Source organism: Emydura macquarii, unplaced genomic scaffold, assembly GCF_026122565.2.
Source record: "Emydura macquarii macquarii isolate MOO-44397 ecotype Brisbane River unplaced genomic scaffold, CSIRO-AGI_Emac_v2 contig_1253, whole genome shotgun sequence".
NCBI classification, from domain to species: Eukaryota; Metazoa; Chordata; order Testudines; family Chelidae; genus Emydura; species Emydura macquarii.
Window position 1 is genome coordinate 15,015,487 of NW_027131390.1, and position 6,122 is coordinate 15,021,608.

At 38.6% G+C, this 6,122-nt stretch overlaps 1 long non-coding RNA gene across 1 annotated transcript; it reads right to left on the reverse strand.

Moving 5' to 3' along the window:
- Positions 1-355: 355 nt before the first annotated feature.
- Positions 356-3,772, reverse strand: LOC137153128 (uncharacterized). The gene is made up of 2 exons (XR_010919707.1): positions 3,724-3,772; positions 356-607 (listed from the first exon to the last, which is right to left on the reverse strand). It is a non-coding gene; the product is annotated as an uncharacterized lncRNA (long non-coding RNA).
- Positions 3,773-6,122: the final 2,350 nt, after the last annotated feature.

Here is a 6,122-nt window from a genome sequence, read left to right on the forward strand (position 1 = left end):
CGGCTGACTGGATGGGCTGAATTATCCATGCTACTTTTGGAGGAAGGATATGAAAAGTAGAGGGTAACCGACACATAGGAGTACTACCGATTGACTTGCTGGCTGAGTGCTTTAAACGTCTTCCATCCACAGGCTGTGGAATCCACATTACCTTCAGGAACTGGTGCTGACATAAACCCCTCACTTCAATGAAGATTTCAATAAGTGAGCTATTCCTAATTAATTTCTGTGCTTCCACTGTTGGTGACTGTTCAGACTTGCTTAAATATCCCTAGTAGCCCAAGTATACATCCATATACCAGAAACAAAAATTCACTTTGTCTACATAATTCTCTGGGATACTGAGTAAAACCAAGGCCCAGAGCATGTATGCTAAGAAAGATACTATGAAAGCATTTGAAAAGGTGCTGGTGGAAAACCAACTTACAGACTTAGTTTACATTGTGTCTACCTAAAAGGAGTGGCTACATTATTCTCCATGCCACATATCATTTCTGGCTCTGAAGGTAATCTCATTCCATCCCCGAGGTAGCTACATTTCAGTGGTAGGTAAAGTGGCTTCTAAAAGAGTCCAGAAGTTGTTGGAGCTTCTTCTGGCAAAAATGCACTGTGTAAATGCAAAGTATTCAACTGATGATCATGCATTAATAAGTCAGGCAGCACAAATAGGAAGACAGAAATCGCCATATTAGATCAGACATTAGATCCATCTAATCCAGCATTCTGTCTCCCACAGTGGCCACCAGCAGACTCTTCAGGTGGTGTAAGAACCCTGAAGTGGGTTGCTATGGCATAATCTGTCCCCGCTGTATTAGTTAGAGATTAGCAAAAGCCCTGAAACAAAGTTTAATAGCCCTTCCAAATGTGTTGTTAGCATTAACTATTTTAACTCTGAACATTTTTGTTATCCACACGTGTCTCTTCCTTCTTTGGATCTTGCGAAGTTCTCCTACCTGGGAGGTAGGGCTGGAAGGTAGAATATTCATGGTGAGAACTGTATCATCACATGTAGGCTGGCCATCGGTTTGTGACTCATGATTCCCCTTAATTTGTTGTTTAAAATTATTCAAGTGGTGTTTTATATAAACATACTTTAGCCTATGTGTTGTTTTCCACTGAAAGCATTGCTTTCTGTGTTTAACATTTCAAAAATGAGGTATTTTGATTGGTTTTATAGAGGCCATATTGAATGTTCCCTGATTGGATGAGCAAAAGTACTATGATAATTTTGAGTATATTGATACCTCATTAATCTGAAATTCACTTTTTGCAACACTGAGTTGAAGTCTGCTATTATGGAACACATGCAGGCAATAAGCACATTTGCTGGAACAGATGCAGAGAGCAATCAGAAAAGAGGTGCCCAGCACTAACAGACAGTACAACAATAACCCAGAACACTTAGAAGAATTGAATCGTTTCTCAACAAGCTCTGTACTTTAGACCAAAATTCAACCTTTGCAGTCTCCCATTATAGATCAGAAATGAGACATTTTGAGAGCCAACACAGAACAGGAATAAGTATTTGCAAGTTTCCCTTTGATGCAAAGCAGAAACTAAAAATCTCAAATCTCCCATTCCAATAATTCCTGCAATATCCCATTGGACATCATAACACATCAGAATGACCCTACTGTGTTATCACACCACGCCTTTGCAGCTAAAGATGTTATTTAAAAAAGAAAGCTGAGAGAACTCATCGCTCAAGAGTTAATGACCTCACACACAACAACTAAGAGTGAAAACTGAGCTAAATGGACTGCTTAAATGCTTGTAAAAATAACGAGAGTCATGTAGCACTTTAAAGACTAACAAATTTAATTTCTGCAGGCATAAGCTTTCGTGGACTGTAACCCACTTGGTCAGATGTAAGGAATAGAAATCAGAAAGGAGACACACACACACACACACCTCTAAGGGTAAGGAACAACAATGGGGAAGTTAGGTATGAGCTAAGACCATGGCTGTGAATAGGCCTCAACTACTGTAACTGAATGGACTTTGCTCATACCTAACTTCCCCATTGTTGTTCCTTACCCTTGTGTGTACACACACACACACACACACACACACACACACACACACACCCACCCCCAACCCTTCTATCTGCAAAAGATCCTCCATCTCCACCCAGACTCCCCCACCCCCCAGCCAAATGTAGTCATAGATCCTTTGATGTAATTAGGGTGTCTCTGCACATATGTTCTGTATTTGTCTTTATCACCCATATTCTTTCTGGGTGGAACTGTGTCTGTATTTGTAAGTAAATAGATAGAAGAAATGTAAATGGATTGTTTAAGTGATGAAAAAAAACATACTTAAGTGACCTTTGCAACACCATGCATTTGAAGAGGTTTAAGGCAGTCTTCCCGGTGCCGTGAATAAAGCTCTTCAGTATTATCTTGTGCTACCTGATTCTTGGGGAAAGAATCCTTTTGCTTCACAACCCCTTGGGTACATACTCAGACAGCCAGCCCAAGCTGCCACCCATGCTATGCCGGCTACACTGCTATTTTTAGCGTGTTCACTGGAGCAGAGCTAACACAGGTACTTCTGTGAGAATTGGGAATCACACATCCCAACTCAAATGTAGCCTTATTATAAGGAAAGAACATCTGCTGAATTCCCTAAAACATTTTCCTCCAGTATTTAGGTGTTCCTGGGGGGCTTCCAAGCATTGATCCAACCAAAGGCTATTTAGCTTGTGAGAATTGCTGGGATTACAGCACAAAGTGACATGACTAAAGGTTATTTAGCTAATACAGCATCAGTCCGATTCACTGAAGATCATAAGAACTGATAACTACACAAGTCAATATTCTGTATGAACTGGTCATTTAAAACAATGTAATATACATTTACTAATATCTCACTTCATTATTATTTCAAAGACATAGCCCTCCCATTCCCTTCCCATTAATGATGGATGATATTTTCTCCTTTGAAAAGCTGAACATTCATACTTCCACAGGTTTTCATAAACATATTGACTAATATAAAGAGAATGCTAGTTATTCCCAGACTAGGACTAGAATTGTGAATACATAGGAGTTGATGATGTAGAGTTGGGAAATTTTTCTAAACCATCTAGGTATTGTATATATCCTTCTAGGCTGAAATGATTTCAGAAACTGTTTTTACGAATACATCTGTCTGTACTTCTAAGCGGGTTAAGCAAGTTTTGATCTTCAGCTTTAAAACCTTGAGCCCGTTAGTTGCTAGGAAACCAACCAATCTAAATTCCTGTAGCTCTTTATAACAGAAGAATATAATTATATAGTGGCTCCTTAAAAGAAACATATATAAGTTTTTAAATCCCCCTTTTTTAAAAATAAATTGAAGCTCAATTTATTCAGTTCATCCTAGGTAACCGAAAAAAGACAATAATTAAAAATAGTAACAAATATGGTAAAAGAAAGACAGAGCATTATTTTAATCAACTAAAATATTATTTATCTCATTGCTGAAATAAGAAATGAGTGAGTAGACTGATGTAAGGTCTTCAAATTTACTTCTCATATGGATTCTCCACTTTGTGTTTAATATTTCATTATCATTATTGTTAATCATTTCTGGTTCACAGGATGCATTCACAGACATTCAATCTGGTGTCTTTATGAGAAAGATTATTCATAAACATATAATGAAAGCAGAGACCCTTTACATAGCATAATCAGTGAACCATCTAGGTATGCCCACCTGACCTTGCAATTACTGGCTTACCTATATGATGCATTCCAATGGAGTTATTAATTCTACTTTCTTGGCGGGTCTACAGAGAGAATAATGTGAATTCCATTAATAACAATTATCAGTGACACAGTAGGAGCATGAACAACAATTTTGTTCAAAAAGGGATATTTTGTTCATGGACATAAGCAAATTTAAATTACCCTCAGTTCCAAGAAACTCGTTTCTTTAATCCATTAGATCAAAGAAATGGTGATAGCATAGGCTTGCATAAGAGAGGATGGATAAGTTCAACAGTATTGAAATATAGAACCTAGAGTCTCTGCACTAATTATCTCATTAGCGCTCAGTTAATGTCCATGAGAAATAGCGGCAACTGAAAAGTTGGGAAAGTTAGAACTTTTTGAAAGCTATATAACAGGGAAAACTATGCATTGTGTCCAGGTAAACATAGTTTGTATGATATTTATAGTACAAATGGGTAGTAATCCCTACATTTATGAGGCCTCCCCCTTCCATTGTAAGATATTCTCATAGAACTTCTTAATATAGAAGGTTAACACATCCATAGTTTGCAGCAGGCCTTTGAAATTCATCAGATTGCCTTTTTGTTCTATATTTGAACAGCACCGAGCACTGGTCAGAGGCCATTCAAGAATCTGCCACCCTAGGCAAAACTTCAGTGTGCTAACCCCCTCTGACCCTTAGAACAGAGGTTCTTAACCCAGGGGCAGTGGGCCTTCTGATGATTCAGTGTTTCTAACAGAAGTTATGGGGGGCCGGGGCCACGGCCAGGTCACAGCACCACTCGCTCAGGTTTGGTCCAGCCATCCCTCTGTTACAATGGGGTTGAGTGAGTGCCATTGTGACCTGGCACACAGTGCCACTCAGGTTTGGTCCAGCCAACCCTGCTGTACAAGGCAGAATCAGCTGCCCTATGCAGCTGTCTAGTTTGCCTATAGCTAGAGTCAATGACTATGGCTTCTAGGTGCTATAAAAATACAAACAAACAAACAACTGCACATAATAGAATTTGTTTTTACCTTTTCCCTTTAAAAAATCCTAGGAAATTACATTTTAAAAACTACATTAGGTTTAAGTTATTTAGGTTGCAGAGTCAAGCACTTGAAGGACGGGTCAGATGTATGGTTGCCCATGTAAACTTAATTCTGCTCCTTTTTGCAGATGATACAGTCTTTAATTACATGATCACGTACCATTTTTCCCCCAAAGGACTTCAAACTCCATTCAGTACACAGCCTGCACACTGAGTAAGGCAAGAGTCCTGTGCAAAAAACCAACATGCACAAGGGGATGGATGGAATTAAGGGAGAGCCATAAATCTGGCATTTCCTAACTTTCATATGCTTGTCTTTACAATATTGAGAACTTTAAAATTGTTCTTTGAATGAAACACACACTAATTTTCTCAAATATTTTCATAAACACAAAAATTCTAATATTTTCATGGTTGCCTATGTACATCCCATACATCTATGGTCAGTCTTGAAAATTCTAACATTAGGGCCCAAGCCTCTAAAAGCCTTACTTGTGTATATATAGTCTTGACAAGGATAATCCCATTGAAATCAATGGGACTATTTGCATGAGTAAGATTTAGCAGGTTGGGCTCTTGTTATTTCATAAATCCTTTTCCCAAAAGTGTCTATCCTAAAAGCTCTCCATGCTTATAAATTTTAAATATATAAAACAATGGATGAAAACCTAAAGAAGCCATGCCCAACCAAAAAACCAAATTGCTCAGTAAAATAACAACCTTCCTCATCTGACTGCCCCATATCCCTTAAATCACCTCTCACTAAAAGCCCAAGAAACAGGGGCGGGGAAAACCAATCACATGAAGACAGTTTGAAAAGAATCGAATTGTTTAATTCAAGACACAGTACCTAAAATAATGACAAGATAAATATGTTGGTGGCTTCTGTACTCTAAATTTAATAATGTAAGAGCCAGGAGACATTCACCGAATTTGAAAGGTGGTGAATTAAATGATAGAAAAGGAAAAAGCTTTTTCATACCACATACAGTTAAACCGAGGAACTTACTGCAACACGATGTCCTATGTTCCTATAAATAAGCCTAATCACCTGCCCTGGGGAATCTCCTAAAAACAATTTCAGGGGAGAAGAAATTTTTCCTAGCCTTCATCCTAGCAGCCTAGGACTTCAACTAGGCTTTATGCCACAGTCAACCAGCTTTTGGTGAAAAACTGCCACTGGTGTGGCAATTGCTGCTTCATCAGTCACATATATATATGTAATGCTCACCTGTGTGGACAGGGCTATATTTGCCCCTTGCTCTTTATGGTAGTGATTGCAGTCAAGCTCTGTGAGCACACCCAGTGTGTACCAGAAGTTTTCAGAACCTGAGATGACCCACACTAAGCTGAATATTTGTACAGCTCACTAAGT